Source organism: Macaca fascicularis, chromosome 14 (genome assembly GCF_037993035.2).
Source record: "Macaca fascicularis isolate 582-1 chromosome 14, T2T-MFA8v1.1".
Classification (NCBI taxonomy): Eukaryota; Metazoa; Chordata; class Mammalia; order Primates; family Cercopithecidae; genus Macaca; species Macaca fascicularis.
The window spans coordinates 133,110,001-133,135,569 of NC_088388.1; the positions used below are offsets into that span (position 1 = coordinate 133,110,001).

Here is a 25,569-nt window from a genome sequence, read left to right on the forward strand (position 1 = left end):
TACGTGTCTGTGGGGTCTGGTGGGTCTACGGTGTTGTTCAGCCCTCTGTGTTCAATGCATGCCTGTCTGGTTGTTTGATCTATGAGTGACATATATATATCTGTATGTATATATATCATATGTACATCTATATACTATATATATGATAGAGATATTATATATATGTGTGTGTGTATATATATATATAGAGAGAGAGCGAGAGAGAGAGAGGCATTGCAGCCTCCTATTCCCATTGCAGAGCTGTCTATTCCTCCCTTCAGTGATGCCAGCGTGTGCTTCACATGACTAGGGGCTCTGATGCTTGGTGCATGAATATTTGTAAGTGTTTATCTTCTTGGTGAATTGACCCTTTGGGCCTATGATGCCTTTTGTCCTTCATCTTTCGTATCCGTTTTTGACTTGAAGTTTATTTTGCCTGACATTAGTGTGATACCCCTGCTCTATTTTGGTTATTATTCATATAAATTATCCTTTTTTATACTTTCACTTTCAACTCATATGTCTTTAAATCAAAAGTGTCTCATGATTTCCAGAGCTCCCATAAAATTTTTTTAGCCCGTCCCGTGTGGTTTATTTAGTGTTTCTGTGAAAGCTGAAGGGGCTGGAGCTTCCTAATCCGCCATCCTGCTGACGCCTGTCTCCATTTATTTATTAATAGTCCTCAGGGGTGCTGTCCTTCGGATCATGTGTTGCCTTTTCTTATTTTTTTCCTTTTTACCCCATCGCTCATGTTGCTGAGGGTACGTCTGGTTCGTCGCCTCTGACTTCGGGGCAGTTTTCCTAAATGTGCATCCACCACGCTGGTTTTATATATTTCCACGGTTGTGCTGAATTCCTGACAGCAGACAACGCTGCAGCCATACCCCGATTTCAGCCAGACTTCAGAAAGAGCAACAGGAGGGTTGTGCAACCATAGCAGGGTTGCTATAAACTAGAAGTAATTCTGAGTGAAGTTACGTGTCTGTCCTTCCTGGAGCTCTGCAGGACACGGGCAGATGCTCTGAGGTGACTGGGTAACCTCTGATGGAAGTTAACAGAGTGTTACTCCTCCTCCTTACCTTGACCACGGCGTGCTATGATTCCAGCCTAGTGTCCTAGACTCCTTGCTACGGAAATCACAGGGCTGTACCTTTGTTTCAAAGCCAGTGCCCGCCGGTATGTCCGTGCCGTTTGTCCTGGTGATGCCCATTTCTTGCCAGGCATTAGGTAGATCTGAAGGGCTGCTTATGCTACACCTCAACCCACCTTACACTGCCTCCCCACCCTCCTGCGAGTTCAGGCGCAGCTCTCCTCACACCGTGGTTTCCCCGTCCATCCAGTTCAGCACAGAGGAGACAGCACATCTGGATGGAAAACAGGCAACCTGCCTGATGCCTTTAGATTCCGGTAAGGGAAGATAAGCAAAATAGAGTCCAGGTGCTCCAGAGGGTACAGGCGAGGCTGGGCTCGCTCATGCAAGGTGCTTCCATCAGGATTAAATAAGCAGATAAAACCTTGCACTAAGGCAACAAGAAACTCAGCATTTTTTAAAAAATCACCTGAACTTTTGCGATTAGTTCCTTTCTACTGGGCTGGCTGAAATTCCAACCTCATTCATTTTCATGGCTCCTCTCAGTGACGTAAAGCTCCCCATGGGGTATGTTGTGCCAAAGCCTGGGGGCCTTCCAGCCCCGGGTCATCTGTTGGTCTCTGCAGAGAGGGCGCACATCTCAGTCCACGCAGCCCTTCAGTGCTGGGGGTTTGGGTGTCTTTCTAGAGCTGGCACTGGGGGGAGCATTCTCCGCTCCACACCCACCTTCCTTAGACGTCTCCCCGGGGCGAGACCAGCTGTTCCGGCTGCGTGCCTCCATGTCTGTCCTCCCAGTCTGTCTTCTCAGCCACCACCTGTTCTCCACATCTCCCCCTCTTTCTCCCGACCTAGGCACTGAGAAGCATTTCTTAAGTTGGTAGCATCTTTTACAATGGACAGGAATAGTAATTAATGACAACCTTCTTTTGCTTTTTATGTTGAGAAGAAAACCAGCCATTGAATGATAACCAGGAAAGGGTCTGACTCTGCCTGAATAGGTGGGTGGGGTGGGGAGGAAAAAAAATTAGAACACAGCGCAGATTACTATTTTAAGATAAGATTGTGCCTCATTGATAAATCACAAAGTGAGCCAAGGTGTGGAGGGGAAACGCTCTGCCTTTTAGAGAGAACTGCGTTCGGTTCACAGCCCTGCCTCCCACCAGCTGAGAGACTGCGTAAGTTCCCTCACCCCGGGAGCCTGCATTTCTGGGTGTCTTAGGTGGTTCTGAGGGTTTGCTGAGACAGTGTGAGGCACGTGGCAACACGCACTGACTAAGTCAAGCGTGAGCAGGTCATCGAATCCTCGGTGTTGATTTACAAGTGCTCGGCAGGGCTGGGAACAAAGTCAGCCCCTGTAGCTACACAGAGGATGGGTTTTTCTGTGGGAGGCGGCAGTGGTCTTGCTGCCCTGTGGTGGTGAACGGCTCCGTCACCTGGCGGCAGCCTCTGGCTTGGCGTCACTGGACGCAGGTTCTGGCAGATAAGACAGTGTGATGGGAGCAGGTCCATGCTGAGGCTGGGAGGTGTTACTTTTACAGTGATGCTCTCATGTGTTTGAATCGGTGGGAACTGCACTGTGGCCGCACCCCTGAGTCTGGGCCCTGCCTCTGCTGGGGGCCCTGCAGGTGCTTCCTGTGGCCCTGCCATCTGGAGGACAGGAAGGCACCTGGTGGCTACGATGGCACGACCAAGTGTGGCCCAAGCAGAGGGCGGCATTAACACTCGTGCTTTCTGCATCACTCACAGGTAAATACACAAACAGAAATGTGTTTGGGGAAGTGGAGTTGGTCAGCACTGCTTTGCTTCGTGCTCGCTGGAAAGATTACATGATAAACGCTGAGCCTCAGAGCTGAATTCTGATTGGAGCCGGGAGATCTGAGAGCTGAGAACCGCATTGTCTGTTGGATGCCGGATTTCAGGTCCCAGGGAGGTCATGTGGGGCCGTGAAAGCTGGAGGGGGGCCTGAGGTCATGACTCAGAGGCTCAACATTTTCCTGCTTGCCTCAGATGTGCTCGTCCTTCTCGGCCTCCTGCCCCCGTCCTTCCTTCCCACGTGACCACACCCAACCCCGGATGGGCTGCCAAAGCCCCCACAGGCCGGTGCTGGTGCTGCTGTCCGCACAGGAGGGCTCCTGTGTGAGCGCCGAGGGACCGAGCTGCCGCATGTGAGCTGTGATCCTGCAGGTGGGAGACAGGTGCGGACGGACTGGGTGTGGGGGAGATGGGGGTTACATATGGTTGGACCATGAGCCTGCTGGGCACGGGCATTTATTGGGCATCAGCAGGGCCCGAACAGGCTGGTGCCACCTGGAGTGTGGGGTGGGGCGATGAAAAGCAAATGGAGAAAAGCGGTCTCTGCACTGGGGAGAGGCCGAGCTGCTTGTGAGACAGGATGAGCACAGGGGCAGCACCTGAGGATGAGTGTGGGCCTGAATCCAGTTCGCTGCACGAGGCCTCGGGCGCCTGAGGAGCAGGACTGGCTGCTCAGTCTGCTCAGAGCAGTGGGTTTAGGGGGAACTTGTAACGTCTCCCTGAGCTGGGAACATGGCGTCCAGATCGCATGCGGGATGCAAACTTACAAATCACCAGCCTCTTGTGAGGCTGAAGTCTTTAAGGATTTTGGTATTTTCAGTGTAAACCCTGGATACATTCCAAACAGATGGGTTTTGGAAGCCTCTGTGGCATTTTGTGAGTGTAGCTATGGGAACACACGTTAAGTATATCCCTGTGCGGGAGGGACAGTGCTGCTCCACCCTCCTCTCTGCTCCTGGGCTTCGGAGCTCACACGAGGTGGGTGTAGGGCCCTCCCGTGCGTCCCAAGCTCCCCGCCAGCCTCGCACCCGGGCAGCTCAGCAGTGCGGAAAACTCACCCGTTCCGCTCTGCCTCTGCCTCTATCACACTCCTGAGAAGGGCCTGCTGGATGGAGGAAGGACAAGGCATGACTGGCAGAGCCACTGCACACGCCTGGCCCTAATTTCCCCACGAGCAAACTTCTTTCAGGATTCAAGGCTGGGGTGTGGGTTATTGTCTCCGACGTCACTCCCAGTCCTGGCATCCTGTGGTCTCGTCATGCCAACTACTGTGCCCGGGTGCTGCTCTGTGTCCAGGGAGGCTCAGGAATTGGGCACCAGCAATCTCGGGAAATACCTTGTGAGAATTAAATTGCTGTCGGGCTGGTGTCAGAAACGTAGAAATTCCATCTGTGATCACAGAAAGGATGAGGCTGGCAAAATACCCGGGAGACGCTCACGGGACAGAAGAGAAGCAGCTCCTCACCCGGCCGCAGCTGAGGTCACCTGGTCATTCAAAGGAGAAGAAAGTCCTTTGCACGTGCTCTGTCTGCCTCTGTCTCTCTCTGTCTCTCTCTCTCACACACACACACACACACACAGACACACACACACACCCACAGACACACACACACACACACACACAGACACACACACACACACACACAGACACACAGACACAGACACACACACCCACACACAGACACACACAGACACAGACACACACACACACAGACACACACACACACACACAGACACACACAGACACAGACACACACACACACAGACACACACACAGACACACCCACAGACACACACACAGACACACCCACACACACACACACACACACACACAGACACACCCACAGACACACACACCCACACACACACACACACACACAGACACACACACAGACACACACACACACACAGACACACACACAGACACACACACAGACACACACACAGACACACACACACACACAGACACACAGACACACCCACAGACACACACAGACACAGACACACACACACACAGACACACACACAGACACACCCACAGACACACACACAGACACACCCACACACACACACACACACACAGACACACCCACAGACACACACACCCACACACACACACACACACAGACACACACACAGACACACACACACACACAGACACACACACAGACACACACACAGACACACACACAGACACACACACACACACAGACACACACACACACACAGACACACACAGACACAGACACACACACACACAGACACACACACAGACACACCCACAGACACACACACAGACACACCCACACACACACACACACACACACACACAGACACACCCACAGACACACACACCCACACACACACCCACACACACAGACACACACACAGACACACACACACACACAGACACACACACAGACACACACACACACACAGACACACACACAGACACACACACAGACACACACACACCCACACACACACAGACACACCCACAGACACACACACAGACACACCCACACACACACACACACACACACCCCCCAGCACCACACCATTTAAAGGGTCAATTAGAGCTGACAGCGTTGAGTCCAGGCAGACAGTGAGAAGCACCTGGGAGAAGTTACTGCTGCTGTCTGGCCTGAGGACCCCTCACCATCGTTCACCCAGAATCTGCGGATCCCCGAGGGCCAGGGCAGCTGCATTTAAACTTTGCTGAGTATACACGGGCACAAGAGGAACTGATGCGCTGGACACACTAAGATGAAAAATTAGAAGCTACTTTTGCTTTGAAAAAGAAAATTAAAAAGTCAAACCCTTGAACATAAACGCACCAAAATGCTCCCGCAGCTGCACTCCCTGCCAGCAACGCGTTTGCCCTCGGTTACTGCCCTGAGCCAAATCTGTTGGTTGCTCTTTAAAGCCGATTTTTTAAAAAAGCGTGAAGATAAACCCTCTCCATTGTAACCGTGGGTGGATACCTACTTGAAGAACAGATAAACAGCTTGACTCTTTCTTTCCACAGGCAGGTCATGTGAAATCCTCCCTCAGGGATGCGGTGTCTGTAGTTCAAGCCCCGGGAAGCCCCACCGGCCGCACATCCCGTCTCCATCCCCCTCGGCTCTTTGACTGCTGGCCACGCAGTTAACACCCCTGAGACTCAGTTTCCTCCTCTGTAAAAGGGGAATAATCACTCCTTTCTTTCAGCGTCAGAGTGAGTGTTAACACACGAATCTCTGTCCTATGGCTCGTGCTGGAACGAGAACAAAACCGTGATTCCGTCAGGCTCCCTCCCGGGGGGGGTGGGGCGGTGAGTGAAGCTCAGATGCTTAGACGGAATTTCAGTGGAGAGCTCGTCTCCTCAGGAAGCCTGTGAGCTCCCTCACCACAGAAAAAGAGCTTAAAACGTGCCCGATATGGGCACAAACTGAATTAGAACAGGGCCTACCGCGGGCCTGCTGGAGCCCAGGGCAACCCCTGCCCAAGCACCCCCCTCTCCACGCAGGGCCCTGGGGACGGGCGGCTGGTAGCACGTTCCCGGCTGTGCCTTCGGGCTCTGGCAGCAGAAGAGGAGGTGGGTCTCTCCCAACGCCCCCGGGTGCCGCTTCGGGAGCCGACGGGACACAGTGAATCCGAGTGGCTCCCAGAGGACCCGGCCACCTCCCATCTGGCGCCGGCTTTGTCCCCAGGCTTTGTTGTTTCCCCGTGGCTAATTCTTAATCTACTTATTTCCTCTGGACAGATTGAAAAAGAAACCCCAGTGATCCTTATAGTATTTAAATGCTGCAGACCTCAAGGAGGCAGGTCCGGGAGGAGGCGTGTTGCTTACTTCAAAGCCACAACCTCCGGGAGTCTCCAGGACCTTGATTCCTCTCCTCCCGGCCATGCAGGCGGCTGAGGGGTGAGTTCAGATGGAAAACATGAGTCCCTCCTCCCGTGGTGGCCGAGGCAGCAGGGGTGACTCCGGCCCTGGGCCTGGTGGGGCCGTCGTGGGGCGGAGGCCGACCCTGCAGGGCTGGGGGTCCTCAGCACAGCGATGCCACTGCAGGCTCCTCTGAGGAGGCTGCGTTCTCCCCCTCCTGTCTCTGGGCCCGATTTACCTTCTGCTCCAGCCCAGTCGTGGCTGTGGGGCCAACACTGCAAGCACGCAGGTCCACCTCGGGGGCACGAGTCCACGGCACCTCGCATCCGGGCTGGCCCCGGGGAGTCTAGGTAAGAAAGAAAAGTGCCCTGAGACCCGAGTGGAGCCCACGGGGCCATCTGGAAGTGTGAGGGAAGTATGTGCCCTGGGGAAGATACCAGCTTGAGGCAGACGAGGGGTTACTGTCTCACCTTTTCCCTGCTGAGACTGGTCTCGAGGTGAGGTTTGTGTGGCGTGTCAGCGATGGCCCCGGGTACACCTCAGCCATGACATCCGTCCGTCAGCTCCGTGACACGTGTGTGTGGCCCAGCTCCTGCCCACTTCACTTCGCGTGGGCTGGAGACTGTGCTCCTTAGTGAGGCAACGCACGTAAGCCGTGGCCCCGGACTCTGCTTTTTGGGAAATACGAGCTGAAGCATCATCTTCATCTAATGAGTTGGTCTCCTGCAAGCTACTCCAGATCACAGTTCCCGAGAAACTCCCAGGCCTCCGTGTCCCCTGACCGGCCTGAGGGGCCCGCGGCCTTGGCCAGCCGTGGGTCACATTGCATGACCCGATGCTCTGTGAGCTGCCTTCATAGGCAGGGACAACAGCACTCTGGGCTTCCATGCACTGGGCTCTCCTGTTACCCAGCCCCTCCCCCCACCCCCGCCCCCACACACAGGACTTCTCCTCTTTATTTTGGGATATTTTTCTTTGGTTCTGATTCCCAGGCTGCTTCCTGGCTACACAACTCTGTCTCCTCTAGACCAGAATTCTGGTTCCCACGCCGGGTCTTGGGGACCGTGGCGATCGCTGCCTGTCATGGAAACTTCAGAGGGCATCCCACGCACCGTGTGACTGTCTTAAAGCAAGTGACAGCAAGTGCTGGCGGGGGCTCAGATTACCTGGTATAGCAAGACCCCACTTTCCGATATGGAGAAAACAAGAAAATTTAGGAGCAGAGGACTGAGGAGCAGGTGCAGGGGCCATGCACAGTGGGCCTGGAACCTCCTGCGATCCGCCAGCACCCGCGGGAGATGGGCCACACTCCATCACACGCTGGTACTGAGCCCGCAGAGGTGAGAAGCAGGCCACGGGGTGACCAAGAGGAAGCCAGGCCTGCCTGTGTGTGGGGGGGCACAGGGCCTGCCGAATGGAAGCAAAACACACAGGGACCTCCCGCCGGCAGCCAGCAGGAAGGAGGGGCAGAGTCACCTGCACCCGATGAGGTCGCCGAGGCTTTCTCTGGGGTTACGCTAAAGGGCCTCATAGAACCAAGCAGTAATGATTTCCTGGGTCTCTCATCCTGGAACCCCAGTAAATTAGAGGCCTCTAATATCTGAATGTGCATATCCCATTGAAATGACAAATGGCTTATCCTGCTCTAGGGAGCTTACAGGCAGATAGAGGGGCAGGTGAGGCTGTCTCAGGAGAGGCAAAGCTCCAGGCTGGACATGCGCACTGGGGCTAGAATTCAGTGACAGATGAGCTCTGGGAGGCTGAGGCACAGGCAGGGTGCAGGAGGCCAGGGCTCTGCAGTAGGACCATGCCCTCGATTCCGGAGAAGGCCCCCATCAGCAGCTGGAGGTCACTGGCTAAGAGCCTTGGTTGGGGCTCTGCGCCCACATTTGTCTTGACCTTGAATGAGCCACTCCTCTCAGGGTGTGTGCATTTGGGCTATGCCGCCTTCAGAGGTGGCCGCAGGTGGACTGGCCCTTCGAACACAGGTTCATGGTTGGAACTGTCATGGAAAAGGAAGAATCCTTCATTTTCATCCCCTATTTAACCATCAGCAGGGCCCAGAGCCCTTCTCCATGTTGCCTGTGCAAACACAGTTTTCCAGCTGATAAGGCAAGGGCAGATCCTGGGTTTGCAGCCCCATGAGTCTCCACCAGCTCAAGCACACCGTGGTTCCATAGGTGTCAACTGCCTTCGTTGCGTCATAATTAATGCTGATCTTTACTTGATAGGCATTTTAACAGTCTTGGGGGCCCTGTGACTTGCATAAGGCCCAGTTAAGTGGGACTCAGATGAGGTCTTGGAGCCTGCAGCTTCATCCAGGAGCACCCGTGAGTGGTGCGAGAGGGGCAGGCAGTGAGAACAGAGGGCTGGGGTCTAGGGAGGTTCTTGGGAGCCCCTGCAGCCCCCCTTCTTGCTTTCTCTCCCCTTGGTGCTTTCACAGCCACTTTCCAGATGTTCCGTGTGCCCGGGGGCTTTCGCTTTCCCAGGGTCTGGTTTTCTGAAGGGTTGTGCCCCTGTTTTTTCTTTCCTGGGTTTCTCCCCACAGTAAAGTTTATTTCCTTCATTTTCCATGCCAGCAGGATACTGCTTTTGGCTTGCTGTCCAATGCTGGGGAAAATGAATGCATTAACTCACGAGGCAAACTCCAAAGGTGCACAGTGGTTTCTGGGGTATACGGCCCTGAGGTGAGCAGACACACGGGAGCGAAGGTATGATACGGCCCTGAGGTGAGCAGACACACGGGAGCGAAGGTATGATACGGCCCTGAGGTGAGCACACACGTGGGAGGGAAGGTGTGAGGTGAGCAGACACGTGGGAGGGAAGGTGTGAGGTGAGCACACACGTGGGAATGAAGGTATGATACGGCCCTGAGGTGAGCACACACGTGGGAGGGAAGGTGTGAAATCCAGATCTGGATTCTTAGGAGGAATTTCAGGTATCCCGGCTGACAGCTGAAATATTTAATTGAACAAACATTTCCCAGCTTCCTCAATTCACTGGACAGAGTCCTGCCCTCCCAGCCTAGACCAGAGACAGGCCCTCCTGGTGGCCGCCCCTCCGATCGCCTCACAGGAGCCTGTCTCGGTCTGGAGCTGTGCTGAGCTCTACCGATTCGCAGTTTCTTTCGTCATTTTAACGTAGGGTTTCCTGGGTCAGCCAGAGACCTGCATCTCTAAAACGCTCTTATGTCTGCAGGCGAAAGGCTTGTGATTTGTAAGGCAATGAGGGTTTTAGAACATTTAACAGAGGTTTTGAAAATGTGGAAACAATGCAGCTGTTATCTTTCAGCGCATCCTTGCCCTTCCGTTTCCTGGATGAGTTCTCCTCCCCCGGGGACTGTCTTCTCTCATCTCTTTGAATTGCACACAGGCTCCCAGTGGATGGCGCCTGCTGCCCTGCCAGCCCCAGCCAAACCTCTCGGTTTTATCCTGTTCCCAGGAGGAAACTGATCTTTCTTTAATAAAAGCTCAAATCCGTGCACTTCACAAGACCAGTCCCCAGCCCGCCCTCGTCCACGGTCTAGAATCTTTGGCCAAAAGTTGACTGTGTTTTTCATCTCCTGCTGGACTGTCAGCTCTGGGGCTAGAAAAGCCTGGAGAGATGGTAAGAGCAGCCAGGACAAAGAAACAGAAGACTTTTCTTGCAAAGAATAAAAGGTATGTGTTCATTTATTCAGTAAGCGTTGATGATGTGCCTACTCTAGGCAGAGCGCTGCGTGGTGCTGCAGACACCTTGGGGACGAGGGGGGCGGCTTTGCGCCCAGACAACTCAGCATGTAGCTTCACAAATAAATAACCTTGAGAACAACAGCCACAGTGTGGGGCTCTCGCCTGCTGAGCACTTGGAGCTGAAGGAGACTGGCAGGCTTCAGAAGCCCAGCTCTGACGGCCTCTGCCTTTGACGTGAGTCACGGAAGCCACAATCCTCTTCCCCGTGGCAGCCATGGAAGCAAGGGCCTCCTCTCCCACAAAGCAAGCCCCGAAACCTAGTGAGAAAGAAAATAAAGTTTTAATCTGAGGAACGTGAGGAAGTATCAGGCCCCGGGAAGAGTTAAAATGAGAGGAGTCACGCCGCAGGTGCCTTGAGGTAAGTCGTCATTTCTAAGCCACCTGTTGTATGGACTCAAGACTGAGTGTTGCCACCAATAGCTACAAATTAATCTAACAAGAATGGCCATCCCACACCGGATACCACAGCTCACACCCCGTCATTCAACACTATATAACCAATCACTAGTCAACGTTACTTCTGCAAGCCAATTAGAATTCCTGATCAACAGCTTGTGTCATCACCCCTTTCCTGATTCGTCCTTTTTCCTTTAAAAATTGGAGCCTCTCCTTCGTTTTCTGAGCACTTCAGTGTGTCCCCGACTGTGAAGTGCTCAACCTTGGCACAAAAAACTCTCTGCTTTAAATTTGCCACAGTTTCCTTCTTTGGGTAGACAATAGACAAGTATAAACCAAAAGGTATCTGAGACAGGTCCCCATCCACTTGAGGTTTACTGTGTCCCACCACCTCGGGCACACGTTCTGAGGCTGTGCCGTGGGCCGTGACACAGCCTCAGAAGAACATACGCCCGAGGTGGTTGGGGACAGCTTGGTTTATACATTTTGGGGAGACAGATGTTCCAGGCCAGACATAAATCGATACATGTAGGGTGTACATTGGCAAGCCCAGAAAGGCAGGACGGCTCGAAGACAGGGGCTTTCAGGCCAAGGGGAAGGTTCAAAGAGTGGCGGATTTGTTTGAAAGAGTTCAGTGCCGCTTGGAGAGGGAAACTCAGCATAAAGAAATGCTTACGTTTGGATAAGGGGTTGTGGAAGACAAGGTTCTTGTCTTGTAGTTGAAGCCTCCAGGCAGCAGGCTTCAGAGAGAATAGATGTGGAATGTCTCTTATCACACCTTAAAAGGTGTCAGAGTCTCCGGAAAGACCTGGTAAGGGAAGGAGACTCTGCAGAATGTAGATTTGCCCCCCAAGAGACAGCTTTGCAGAACCACCTCAACGTATGTCAAATAAACATGTTTTGGGATAAAATACGTTGACTTCCTTCAGGGCCTGCTGTGTGTCATGTGACGCTACACCAGAGTCAGGCTAGAATCAGAAATATCGTGGCTACGAAGAGTCTGCTGTCTGTCTTCAGATCCGTTTTCATGTGAATGCTGGTCAGCTGCCTCTGAACTCCAAGAGGAGGAGGGGATGACACGGCACGTCTGACCCCCTCTTCTCGTTACATCCTGAGCTAGTTTTTCAGGTTTCTTTGGGGTCCCCTAGACCGAGGGGAGTGTCTGCTCAGTCAGTAGGGTCTTAGAATTTTATTTTTGGTTTATAAAGTTCACTCTTTCCCTTCCCCCTTCGAGCCCTCATTCCAGAGGGGTCCTGCCCATACCCAGGAGGCCGAAATGCTACGCAGAAAACCGAGAAGAAGCCACACAGAGCGGCCTTGAGGCCTCAGTGTAGCACCACAGACCGCCCCCTTTGTCCAAGCACACTTCTCCAGTGTCCACTCTTCATGGACCCTAAGCACACAGCCAGACGGTTCCCAGCAGCTTCAGGTCTTCGTTTCTCCAGGCACCTGCATCACATGAAACCTTCAGTGAATCTGTGATGCTTTTCTCTCGTCTTCCGTCACAGGAGTGTCCGCTGTGAGCCTCGGGATGGGTGAGGAGAGCTGCCACACCCTTCTGCCACTGCATCTACGTGGACGCACCTTCTTTGGATACGTCCACAACAAACCTTTTCCTCTTAAATTTCCACGCGTGAGTGAGGTCAGTCGCGGGAGTGATGCTGAAGCACGTCTGACGTGTCCTGGAGGCTGATTAGAGGCAGCAGCCCAGGCCCACTCAGATGCCCGGGGTGACCTGACGCACATCACCCTCTTCTCGCAGATCCCGGGAAGGAAACCAGTGAGGCTCGCGTGTTACAGGGCATGAGGAAATTACAGACTCTGAAGTTTGTGAGGCCATCTTAAGCGATTTTCAAGGGCATCATCTATACTCCAGCAAGCACTGCAACCATCATTTTACACAGAAAAAGCAATTCCGGTCGATTACAAAAGCCTCCACTGCCCAGAATATAATTCGATCTGGACATGAGCTGGTGTCAGACTCCAGAAAGTGCAGTCTGTCCGGCACGGACAACCTGGGAATCAAAAGTAAAGTGGTTTCTACTTATTTGAACCATGAACTGTGTGCACGAAAACCTTCTTTCACTTAGGATTAAAGTGTTTTCCTTCAAATGCCTCTTGAGTGACTCGCTATCAATTCAGAAAGGCCACCTGTCCAGCAGGCAGCAAAAAAAAAAAAAAAAACAACAACCTGGCTTTGTCTCGGGAAAAAACCTCGTCTTCCTGTCTCCGTTTCTGGTTCTGCACCGAACAAGCACCTTTCCCAGACCCCAGAGTGCGAATGCAGGAGCTAAACCCTCCCGCAAAGACACGGGATGGTTCTATTGAAAAATAACTGTGCCTTTTTAATGTTTTGCTTCTGTATTTTATAACAGCTCTCTGGTAGCTGATGCCCGCTCCCTTTCCAACGCTCAGTGCCGTTCCTCCCTGCTCTGCTCCCTCAGACGGAACCGGGCTGGCTGCCTCTGTTCTGAGAAGCCTGCGGCTGACTGCGGGCTTGACATGAGATATTTATCATCTCAGGATGTCTTCCCTCAGATCGCCGGCTCTCCACCCCCAGACTTCTTTATCTTATTTTGCTAAACAAGATGAGTTTCTGTCACTGCTAGAAGTAATTGACTTGTTTTTTAATATATGTCAAGGCCCAGGTTAACAACTGGACAATGCAATGCATTTATTATTCTCTCTCTCCTGTTTATTCTAGTGTGAAATTGTTTTCCAGGCAGTGATTAATTCTGCCGAAGCTTCCTGCCCTTGCTGGGTAATTGGCTGTGTTTGGGAAGCAGCTGCTCACTGCACAGCTCTGCTGTCAGAGGTGTCCCTACTGCTTTGTCAAACGCTCGCGCCTCTATTGTCTGCTGCCAATCCGTCAGGGCTGTGGTCCTTCCCTCATTTCCCGGTTCTGAGTTTTCTGTGGGCACGACTGATGCGGGGTCTGTGGGGAGACTGTGTCAGGAGGCTGGGGCGGGCTGGGGAGGGCCCCCGGCGGTGGCTCCAAGGCATCTCCGCCGTGATGGAGAACAGAGTGGCTGGCTGCCCCACTGTCAGCCGGTTCTGAAAGTGGGGACGACTCAGCTGAGCTGAGATGTCACTGGTGGAGACTCAGACTGTGGATTCTGACTCCCTGGGCTGAGGAACAGCAGTGCTGGGAACACGGGGCGGACAAGGCATGACGAAGCTGGAGAGCCTCATACCATCCCCATGGAAGCGGCGACGACCCCCAGACCCATTCCTGGGCCGTGGGAGCGAGGACGCTGGGGGCACAAGGATGAGCTGAAGAAGTTTTCCCAATCGTGGCGTCGTGGTGGGCCAGGGTATCAGCCTCAACACCACCCACCCCTCAGGCCGCAGCCCTCCCCGTGGCTGCTGTGTGCACTGGAGGGCACTTGGCAGCATCTCCAGCCTCCCCACTAAGAAACCAGATGCCAGGAGCATCTGCGCCCCTCCCCAAGGTGCAGCCGCCAAAAACTTCGCCCGACATTGCCAAATGTTGTCCCCTGGGGGTGGGGACAAACGCCCCCCCTCCACCTCGAGGAGTGTCTCACCTCAGCTCAGAGGGAGGGTGACGTGCGTGGACGGCTAAGCCGCCCCCACCCCAGGCCCGGGCTGCACCGTGAGGCTTTCCCGCCTACTGTGCACATCCTGGGAGTTTGGGAAAAATCCTGAGAAATGAGGCCCAGGCTCCCTCCTCGCCACTTTCAAGCCAGAAGGATGTAAAGAGTGTGGTCAGAATTAACATGAAGTGGCACCTGCTGCCAGGCTCTCCCTGCTTCTTTCTCAGGCCTTCCATCACCTCCTCCCAGGACAGCCTTGGGAGGCACCGGGATTCCTCCCACTTACCGATGCCACAAACGTGTAGAACGACCTGTCCAAGGCCACACACCTCACAATCTCCCACTGTCAGTCACTAGACCCATTTCTTCCAGAGGGCTGAGGTTGTCCTTAGGCAACGTGACCTGTGCCATTAGCGTGTGTGCTCTGCGGACTAAAAATTCTAAAAATCCATCCTGAAGACATTTAGATTTGGTTTCATTCTGTGTTGATCTTTATCATCAAATTTGCCTTCCTAATGGAATTGTGCCTGTGTCAACATCCAAATGAGCTTGCATTCCTTGAGCACTCGCAACCGACGGTGTGTGTGTCTGCGTGAATCTGTGTGTCTTTCTGTGTGTGTCTGTGTGCGTATCTGTGGGTTGTGTGTGTCTGTGTGTGTGTGTCTGTGTGTGTGTCTGTGTATCTGTGGGTTGTGTGTGTCTGTGTGTGTGTGTCTGTGTGTGTCTGCATGAATCTGTGTGTCTTTCTGTGTGTGTCTGTGTGCGTATCTGTGGGTTGTGTGTGTCTGTGTGTGTGTGTCTGTGTGCGTATCTGTGGGTTGTATATGTCTGTGTGTGTGTGTCTGTGTGCGTATCTGTGGGTTGTATATGTCTGTGTGTGTGTGTCTGTGTGTGTATCTGTGGGTTGTGTGTGTCTGTGTGTGTGTGTCTGTGTGTGTGTCTGTGTATCTGTGGGTTGTATATGTCTGTGTGTGTGTCTGTGTGTGCGTCTGTGGGTTGTGTGTGTCTGTGTGTGTGTGTCTGTGTGTGTCTGCATGAATCTGTGTGTCTTTCTGTGTGTGTCTGTGTGCGTATCTGTGGGTTGTGTGTGTCTGTGTGTGTGTGTCTGTGTGCGTATCTGTGGGTTGTATATGTCTGTGTGTGTGTGTCTGTGTGCGTATCTGTGGGTTGTATATGTCTGTGTGTGTGTGTCTGTGTGTGTATCTGTGGGTTGTGTGTGTCTGTGTGTGTGTGTCTGTGTGTGTCTGCATGAATCTGTGTGTCTTTCTGTGTGTGTCTGTGTGCGTATCTGTGGGTTGTATATGTCTGTGTGTGTGTGTCTGTGTGCGTATCTGTGGGTTGTATATGTCTGTGTGTGTGTGTCTGTGTGTGTATCTGTGGGTTGTATATGTCTGTGTGTGTGTGTCTGTGTGCGTATCTGTGGGTTGTGTGTGTCTGTGTGTGTGTCTGTGTGCGTCTAAGTCTATATGTGTCTGTGTCTGGGCGTGCATGTTTGTATGTCTGTGTGTGTCAGTGTTTCTGTGTGTGTCAGTGTGTCTGTGTGTCCCTGTGTGTCTGTGTTTACGTCCGTGTGTGGTTTTGGGTTGGAGCTGGCGGAGGCAGGGTTGATAAGAGGAACTGGTTTAGGAAGAGGAGCAGCAAGGCCGACGGGCCCCTCCTGGAGACTGTCCCCCTCACCCCTCACCTCGGACTGCCTGGGTGTGGGCAGAGCCTGTGCCCTCTTCACCAACTGCTGCAGCCCAGCCTGACTTCCTGACCTCGTTCCTGCTACTTTGAAGGCACCATGTGATGTGATTATATGTGTACAGTGTGTGTGCGGTGGGTGGTCTATGCATAAGTGTGTATGTGTGTAGTGTGTGGTGTGTATTTGTTGTGTTTGGTGTTTGTGGTGTTGATGTGTGCTTTGTATGGTGTGTAGTGTTTGGTGTGTGTGTGGTGTGTGTGGGTTATGTTTGGTGTGTAGTGTGCATGTGGTGTGGGAGGTGTGTGGTACACGTGGTGTGTAATGTGTGGTTTGTGTGGTGTGTATTGTTGTGTGTGTTGTGTGTGGTGAATGTGTGGTTGTGTGGTGTGTAGTGTGTTTGTTGTATGTGGTGTGTGGGGGTTGTGTGTGGAGTATAGTGTGTAGTGTATGTGTTGTGTATGGGGTGTAGTGTGTGTGGTGTGTGTGATGCGTGGTGTGTGTGGGTTGTGTTTGGTGTGTAGTGTGTGTATAGTGTGTGGTGTGGGAGGTGTGTGGTGCATGTGGTGTGCAGTGTCTGTGGTTTGTGTGGTGTGTATTTGTTGTGTTTGATGTGTGTGGTGTGGATGTGTGGTTGTGTGGTGTGTAGTGTATTTGGTGTGTGTGGTATCAATGGTGTCTATGGTATGTGTTTGGTGTTTGTGGTGTGTGCCCGGTGTGTGTGTCTGTGTGTGATGCACGTGTGGATGGCTTTTGCGTGTGGCTGTCTGTGTGAGCGTGTTTGAAGCGTGAGCGTGTTTGAAGACACGTATGAGGGTCACGCACGGAAGGGCACCTTTGCACCGTGGCCTTGACAGGGACAAGGACGAGCGGGACTGAGAACAATGTCAGTGGTACCCTGAGAAAATCCTTTCCCCACTGGCTCTTTATGGCATCAATAAAATGGTGATAAAAGTCACCCGTGCCTCACAGGGTGGTGCTGGAGATTAAATGGTGTAAGACGCGTGAACCTGCCCTCCTGTGACGGGAACTGTTTTCTCCGTTGAGCCTTCTCCCCTGTGGTTCGAACATTTCAGTTTCCCCCACGACTCCTGGCTGCTGATGATCGTGCTTTGGCTCCTTTTTCTAAAATAGACGCTCTTGTGAATTGTGCTGCTATAAACACGTGTGTGCAAGCGTCTGTTTTGAATAACGACTTCTTTCCTCTGGGTAGATGCCCAGCAGTGGAGTTGCTGGATCAAATGGTCGTTCTACTTTGAGTTCTCTGAGGAATCTCCGTACAGTTTTCCGCAGCGGCTGTGCCAGTTTGCGTCCCACCAGCAGTGTAGAAGTGTCCCGGATCACGGCCTCCTCGCCAGCATCTACTGCTCGTTAATGTTTTGATTATGGACGTTCTTGCAGGAGCGAGGTGATGTCACGTTGTGGTTTTGATTTGCATTTCCCTGGGGGGAAGAGTGGAGGGGGCCAGGCATAAAAGACTACAGATACGGAGCAGCGTGTACTGCTCGGGTGATGAGTGCACGAAAATCTCACAAATCGCCAGTAAAGAACTTCCTCATGTAACCAAATACCACCTGCACCCCTAATAACTTGTGGGAAAATAAATAAATAAATAAATAAATAAATAAATAAATAAATAAAATGCTCTTAGAAGCTCAGAGGAATCCCTACCTCCTGTTTGACAGCCCACCGTCCAAGGCCACGGAGGAGGGAGAGGTCAGGCCGGGGTAGCGTGTGCCGCACTCAGTGCTGCCTGTAACCCTGAGGACTGACATAAGTCTTCCAAATTCAACACACAAGCTCTGCCTCCGGTTCAGATCAGCTGCTAAAAGGGGCGGACAATGTCTCATCCAGACTGAAATTCCACAGTTGCTTGTTCTGTTTCCATGTCTTGCAGTACCAGGGTGGGACGAGAATATTTGTTTATTTTACTTCTCAAGAAATCATCTTTATTTAGGATACGTGATAAAAAGGCTGCTTGAAAATGCTGTGTCTCCCAGAGGCAAGAAATAACGTGTGGGCCTTGGAGTCCGAAAGTGCTGGATTGGACAGTTCCACCATTAACTAGCGGTTTGTTTGTTTTTAAAGTTTGGTAAAATACACCTAACAGAACATTTACCATCCTAGCCGTTTTTAGGGACACAGTTCAGTAAAGTTAAGTACATTCACGTTGCTGTGCAGCCAGCAGTCAGGTTTCTTAACCTCTGAGATGTTAACTCTCTGAGCTCACCCTCGCCATCGTCATCCTCTCCAGCTAAATCTGGAGGCTCCTCGTGCCAGGAGTGAAGTTTGTTGAGATTTGGTGTCGGAAAGAAACCACTAGCATCCTGGAAGCTCTAAATGCCTGCCCTGTAGGCTCACAGCCTCACCGCATGTCAGTCTCATCTCAGAGGCACTGGGATCCGTGGCTTCAAAGGTTTATTACATACGACATGTTTTAAACAGTCAAGTATCTGTGCACAAACATTAAATTACTTTCACATGATAGGTGCTGGGGAAACGGATACATATGACATTGTTCTGTTAACCTGAAATAGTAAAAAATACCGGAATCCAGTTTACAGCTTTTATTCAAGCGAAAAGCTGGGAATGGGAGACAAAGACCCCACAGAAATAGGGTCAGTGCTCTGAGATAAACGTTAAGTTCTCGCTTATATAGGCAGAGAAGAGGTTTAGTAGGATCGAAACACTTTTTACACAAGGCTGGTTTATGAGTTACAATAACTTTGTTTTCTTTTCCTCAGGTCTTGTTTTCTTTCCTTTACAACTGGTTTTCATCTCCTTTCCAATTTAAAGTGTGTATTTAATGTTTCATCTTAGACCCTGTGATAATCATGAAGTTGTGTGTGAGAAAGAGAAGGGGGATGTTTATTTAGATGAAGGTCAGCAGTGAAGAGGGAGGGGTTGCCCCTTGTGCTTTTTAGTCATTTGCAACATTTAACCAAACGGTGTGTACAAGGACTAAGGCTAATCTATAATCAGAGAAACGAAGGTTGCAGCTCCTGTTACCTGACTCAGGCCCTTACATTCCTTTAAGGCTCAAAACAATTTAGAGTCCCAGCAGCTTAGATTTTGAATGACTTATTTTCACAGTGTAGTCGGTCGTCAAGATTTGCTCAGTGAGGGACGGCCAGGCCCCACGTGATGGTGTTGGGAGTTCACGGGGCGCAAAGCAGACCAAGCTGCTGTCTGGGGAGCCTGTGCTCTGGGTGACGGCTGGTGGCTGCTGCGTGTCCGAGAGGAAGATCAGCATCTGCCCTTCCCCTCCTGACTCTGTTTCTCCTCCAGACCTCAAGGCTTCCACTGGTGAGAAGCTGCCCCACGAGGTGCCCTCCGCAGCCTCGGCCTTCTGCTTCCTCAGGCTGCACCGCTCTCCTTGTCCCGCGCGGACCATCCTCCCTGCTCACGCTCCACGTTCCGACTTCTCACATAAACGGGAATATGCTCGGCACAGCAAAATCAGAAATTCTGGTGCCTTTTTCCTTCTCATTCCCTTGAGATCTAATTAAGAAAGTTTGGAGCAGAAGGTCGGGCTGAGCTCGGTGGCAACAACTCCACTCCCTGGCAAGCTCCTCCGGGCAGCGGAGCCAAGTGTGTCTGTACCCCTGTCTGTCCACACCCCTGTCTGTCCACACCCCGCCCGTCCACACCCCTGTCTGTCCATACCACTGTCTGTCCACACCCTGCCCGTCCATACCACTGTCTGTCCATACCGCTGTCTGTCCACACCCCTGTCTGTCCACACCCCTGTCTGTCCATAACCCACCTGTCCACACCCCGCCCGTCCACACCCCGCCCGTCCACACCCCGCCCGTCCACACCCCTGTCTGTCCACACCCCGCCTGTCCACACCCCGCCCGTCCACACCCCGCCTGTCCACACCCCGCCCGTCCATACCACTGTCTGTCCATAACCCGCCCGTCCACATCCCGCCCGTCCACACCCCGCCCGTCCACACCCCGCCCGTCCACACCCCGCCCGTCCACACCCCCGTCTCCGCCGTTGCCTCCCCCTCCCGGGGAGAATGCCGCCCTTCCTCTCACCAGGGTTCTGGGCTTCTGTGGGCACAGCCTAGCATAAAGGTATTAAATTGCTGTGAATTAAGCAGTAAGGAGTAATGGATGCTGTGCCCACTGGACTCCACGTGGCTCACAGAAACCAGGCAGCTTCGCACTGGACGTGAAGCCACAGGCCGCGTTCGCAGTCTGGATCTGGGTGGAGGCCCCCAGTGTGTAACAGCCAGTGAACATGCTCCTTGGTTCTGTATTAAGAACATAGAAATCCCGAAGTAATAAAAGGTGAGGCTCACGCTAGAACCTAAGGCTGGTGTCTACCTTTCCACAAGACACTATGAAGGATTTTGAACGGGAAAAGTCCTTGCTCAGTACTTTAGGAAGATTTAAGCTCCTTTCTAAACAAAAGTGGTTTCTCTCACTCCAAGGGTAGCTTTTCATTAAGTACCTTTCATCAGGAAAACAATCACAGCGGAATTCGCGGACCTGAGGTCCTTCCTGTCATCCCTGGCCCTATAAGCTGTTCCCCCGCTAAGCACCTTCTCTCAGGGCTCCCTGCTGCAGGCCTCTAGGGTGGCTTGTGCCACCCCTGTCTCCTCTCCACAGGAGCAAGGGGAGTCCGCCAGGACCTGTGGTTCCATTGGGACAGGCCAACAAAGTGGTGATAGACAGTATAGGTGGAAGACGAAGGTCAACCACGAGAAGTGAGAGCAAAGGAGAGAAGGACCAACCTGGAGAAGTGGACGGAGAGAGTGCTTCCTTAGAAGGAAGGAGTGAGGACATTGGGGACTGCTGAGAGAGAGAGAGAGAGAGAGAGAGAGAGGGAGGGAGGGAGATAGAGGAGGTAGAGAGAGGAGGGAAGGGGGAGGAAGGGAGGAAATGGGAGAGAGAAAGGGAGAGGGAGATTGAGGAGGTAGAGAGAGGATGGAAGGGGGAGGAGAGGGAGGAAATGGGAGAGAGAAGGAGAGAGGGAGATTGAGGGGGTAGAGAGAGGAGGGAAGGGGGAGGAAGGGAGGAAATGGGAGAGAGAAAGGGAGAGAGAGAAATATAATATAGCCACACAAAAGAAGGATTAAGAAAAATAGCAAGAAGGGTAGCCGGAACCTCCCCCCACCACACACACACACATGCGCGCACACACACACGCACACACACACACACACACGCACACAGAAGTAGGGACAAGAAATAACCATGGCATGGAATGTGACAGTTCTTATCAAATTACCATGGCTTTCAATATGCATGGTGTGCTGTTATGACTGGCAAGAAAATCAGAGCATTATTTATTCTCTTCCTATGACTAGATAATTTCACACATAGTATGACATCGAAAATCAAATCAACAGGCCCCAAACAGTCACTTTTCCCTCAGAATTATTCTAAAATACATAAATCAATAATGAAGTGTATTTGCTATGGCCATCCTCCTCCTCACACATCGCCTGCCCTCACTTTTCTTGTGAAATTCCCCATGCGATTGGATTTTAAAACTTGCTTTCTTCTTGTTCTTTTCTTTTCATGTGTTTGTTTCTGGCGGGGGAGGCTGTTTCCTTTCTGCCTCCTCAGCTCTGCCAAACGCCTCTCGGGATACGGTGCCGGACGAAGGGCTGCGTGGAGGCTCCGGCAGACCAGATTTCGGGTGAGACAGGTCCCCTCGCGTCACACGCTGCAGAGCAGTTATCTGTAGGGTGCAGTGGGGGAGGCAGGCAGGTCACGGGGTGTCACTGCTGATTGATTGGGACATGGACAAAGGGCATCAAGAACCTGCAGCGTCCACTGGGAACGGGCTTGGCTCGGGAGCTCTTCCGCTGCCTTGGCACATGGAGAGCACCATTTGCTGGCGAAGAACCCTTTAAACTCCTGTCCCAGAGCCCACTCCAGTTCCTTTCTGCTACGCACACTCTTCCCAGAGCGTTTTCACATCTATCGCATTTCTGATCATGACAGTTTTGTGAATCGAGGCATGCATTATTTTTCCAATTTGGCATTGATACGTAGCAGGAGTTCGGTAGATTTTGACTACTTACTGACTAGGATAACTGAAACCTAGAGATTGAGAAGGAAAAGAAAACACCTGAAATCATGCTTATGGTTATCGTTAGCAGACACTGTGCCTCCACTCACAGCATCACTTTACTTCCCTTTGTACACTGTACACTTCGTCCAAACCCATTCAACTGACCTTCCGTCTTCCCTCAATGTTTTAACCATGGGACTGCATAGAATGGTGGCTTTGTACCTGCACCAGTCACAGTAGAAAGGTTTGAGTTCTTCCCAGCCCCCCGTTCCCCCGCAGGCTGGTGCTGACGACCTTCAGTTGCCCTTGGGGCGGGGAGACTGGCTCATTTCTAATAGTCTTTTTCTTTAAAGCAACTGAGGCCTGGGAGAGGGTTAGGGAGGCACCGGGTGATAGACAGAGAAGAAAGATCCACACCAGTAAAAAGGGAACAACTCCTTAATTAACAGGCAGTAGTGGGGAGGACTGTTTATTTCCCAGTTAATTATACAATTTAGTGAACATGTTTGCTACTGATTTCTATGGACGTCCCTTAAATCCTGTTAATAGACCTTTGAGGCCCTCATAGTTCCTTTTATAGAAAGCCATGTTGTGGCCAACACCCATCCTGTTTACTACAACTGTCAGAAATCGAAGGAGCTGAGACTTTCCCCACAGGGAAGCTAACAAGGCAGCCTACCACATTTTCAGTGTTGGCGGCAGGAAACAAGAGACTCCTGGATCAGAGACAAAGGACAGTTTATTACTCACAGCCAAAGCAGTAGATGGAAGATTTCTGTGGCATTTTGTGCTACTTCCATGAGCCCCAGTTTCCACAGGATGATATGATAAGGGCCAGATGACATTTGCACGTGCTGTACATTGTATTACAGGAGAACTCAGAACTCTTGAGTTGAGAGAACTGGAGACTTTTAGAACAGGATTAACCACGCCTGTCTTTTGTTCCAGAAGTAGAAACATTATCTTCATTGTGTTGGGCAATAAGACGCCTGCCCTTCGCTCTGAAAGATGACATTATTTTTATCATCCAAGGCTGTCTGCTGTACATACGTTCTTGAAAAGATTGCCTGGAACAATGGCGATCAGTGTTTTGCTTATAACATATGAGTGTAGAAATCCGTGGAGAAATGTCTCCCAATGGACTTCCGACTCCTCACTTCCGAGAAGCTTCCGCTCTCTTCCTGAGGTGTGTTCCCCACGTCTGTGTGAGGTGGGAGTGCATCCCTGGCGTAACGCTGGGTATGTGGTGATCACACCGGTGTGACTTCCTGTGCTGTGCTCCTCCAGCTCCCGCCTGCTTCGCCATCCTCCTCTGTGCCTTCAAACCACTGTGTGTGTCTTTCAGTGCTTTTGATTGTTTTGTCAGAAGGACTAGTCTGATATGGGTTACTCCGCCGTTGCCTGAAGCTTTAGTTTAATAGAGTCTGATTTATCACTTTTTAATTTTATTTCTTTCATGGTTGGTCTCTTTTGTGTCCTACTGAAGAAACTTTCCTATTTCAAAGTCTTGGCGATACTTACAGTGTTTGCCTCTGCAATCCACCTGGGACGGATTTCTTCGCCTGGGATGACGTAAGTGACACACACAGGCATCGTCTGAGCATAGATTATGGAAAACACTATCCTGGGCTGCAGGGCAGTGTTATTTTTTGTCTGAAACCAGGTGACACAACATGTGTGCACGTTTGTCTTAATTTTATGTCTTATCCCATTGGTTAGTTTGCTCACTCGCGAGTGAATAGCATGTTGTCTGAATTAATTTAGCCTTATAACATGGCTTGATGGCTGGTCTTATTTTTACATTTTGTTTGTTTTCTTCAGGGTCATCTTGACTATTCTTAGTCCTTTGTGTTCCTATAAGAATTTTACAAACAGCTCATTAGTCTACAAAAATCATGCTGAAATGTTTCTTTGGGATGCACTGAATCTAGGAAATCATTTTGGTTTAAAAAATCTGGATTTGTACTCTCAGGCCTCTCTCTCCGCTTGTAAGACAGTTTGTGGAAAATGGGCAGATGTATTTGCTCCCAGTTTCACGACGAGAAGAGAGGGCTGTATTTCAGTTTCTACAACCTCATTCGGATGAACTAGCTGAGATCTATGGGACTCTAGGCTGGCTTCTGCTGACGGCCATAAACTTTCAGGTCTCACATGCCTCCACATCTCTGAGTTCATTTTTCTTCCCCTTTGCCACAGCACTGAGAAAAAGATGTGGATCACTGTCTTACACGATAACCGAGGCCCTACAGGTTTTCCAAAGGCATTCTGAAACCTCCTTTGGAAGCACAGCATTTCGACCCCTTTATAAAGTGTTTAAGATAAACAGAAACTAAAACACAGTCCCAGTATTGAGGGGGCGGGTGAGTTACCAGCTTCTCCAGGAAACGCTGCACAAGGATGCTTAACTGTCCCTCCTACCCCACACGTGGCAGGCTGGGCTGTGTCTGCCTCATGAGCGGCTGTTTTCCTCATTTCTCTGTCTGAGGTGGCTTCTGGGCTATCTGGGCCATGGTCATGCATGTAAGGGGCTCCTGGCACACCATGGAGTCCAAGCAGATGGGGGAGGAGGGATGAAGCTGGAGAAGAGGAACAGTCCCTCCTCCTCACCTCCCAGGTGTTTGCACTCAGGGGTGAGTGTAAAATCTTGCCAGCTGCACAGACAAGACTAATCCGCTGGGACAGATATTGCAGTAGAGAAAGAATTTGATTAACGCAGAGCTGGCCGAGTGGAATGACTGGAGTTTATTACTCAAATCAGCATCCTCCCGGACTCAGAGGCTAGCGTTTTCCTGTATAAAACGCTGGTGGGCGGAGGGCTAGGGAACGGGTGCTGCCGAACGGCTAGGGAACGAAATCACAGGGTGTGGAAAAGGATCTTCGTGAATTGAGTCTGCCCCTGGGTGGGGTCCCAGGACTAATTAATCACGAGTCACAAGTCTGGGTGGTGCCAGGATGCAAAGGGTTGAAAAACATCCCAGAAGACAAATCTTAGCTTCTACGACAGAGATGCTCGCTATAAGAGCACCTGGGGAAGTCACAGACCTTGTGATCTCCGGTGGAGTAAACGATTATAGAAAGGCAAGCTATGCCTACATCTTCACGGAACTCAGAGCTCTCCCGTAATCCTAATCTCGTGCCCTTTCTTACTTTTACAAAGGCAGTTTTAGTCACCAGACAAGGAGGGGGTCAGTGTTAGGGAGGGACTATTATCATTCTTGCTTCAACATTGAGCTGTGAACTAATTCCTCCCATGGTTAACTTGGTCTGTGCCCAGGAATGAGCAAGGGCAGCCCACCTGTGGGGCTAGAGCAAGGTGGACTCAGCCAGGCTAGAATTCTCTCGCTGTTGTAATCTTTGCTCAGGGACGTTTCAAGAGGCCCCCTCCTGCCGCTTTTCCCTCACGGATTCCTACACAACTGCAATTTTCT

The 25,569-nt window shown here is 51.5% G+C and overlaps 2 long non-coding RNA genes across 7 annotated transcripts in view; one reads left to right on the forward strand and one right to left on the reverse strand.

The window, feature by feature from the left end:
• LOC123568665 (uncharacterized) overlaps positions 1 to 2,955 on the reverse strand; it is a 19,007-nt gene extending 16,052 nt beyond the window's left edge. Inside the window, exon 1 of the long non-coding RNA XR_010581116.2 lies at positions 1 to 2,955. This exon is cut by the window's left edge and continues 1,710 nt beyond it. This is a non-coding gene — a long non-coding RNA (uncharacterized lncRNA).
• Positions 2,956 to 3,149: 194 nt separating this feature from the next.
• LOC123568664 (uncharacterized) lies at positions 3,150 to 12,985 on the forward strand. Of its 6 annotated transcripts, XR_012422822.1 has the most exons (5): positions 3,150 to 3,253; positions 6,627 to 6,785; positions 9,329 to 9,433; positions 9,518 to 9,579; positions 9,622 to 12,985. It is a non-coding gene; the product is annotated as an uncharacterized lncRNA (long non-coding RNA). The 6 variants fall into 6 exon arrangements; XR_012422820.1 differs by having other exon boundaries at positions 3,150 to 3,264; positions 9,326 to 9,572; positions 9,646 to 12,985; XR_010581117.2 differs by having other exon boundaries at positions 3,150 to 3,264; positions 9,329 to 9,579.
• Positions 12,986 to 25,569: the final 12,584 nt, after the last annotated feature.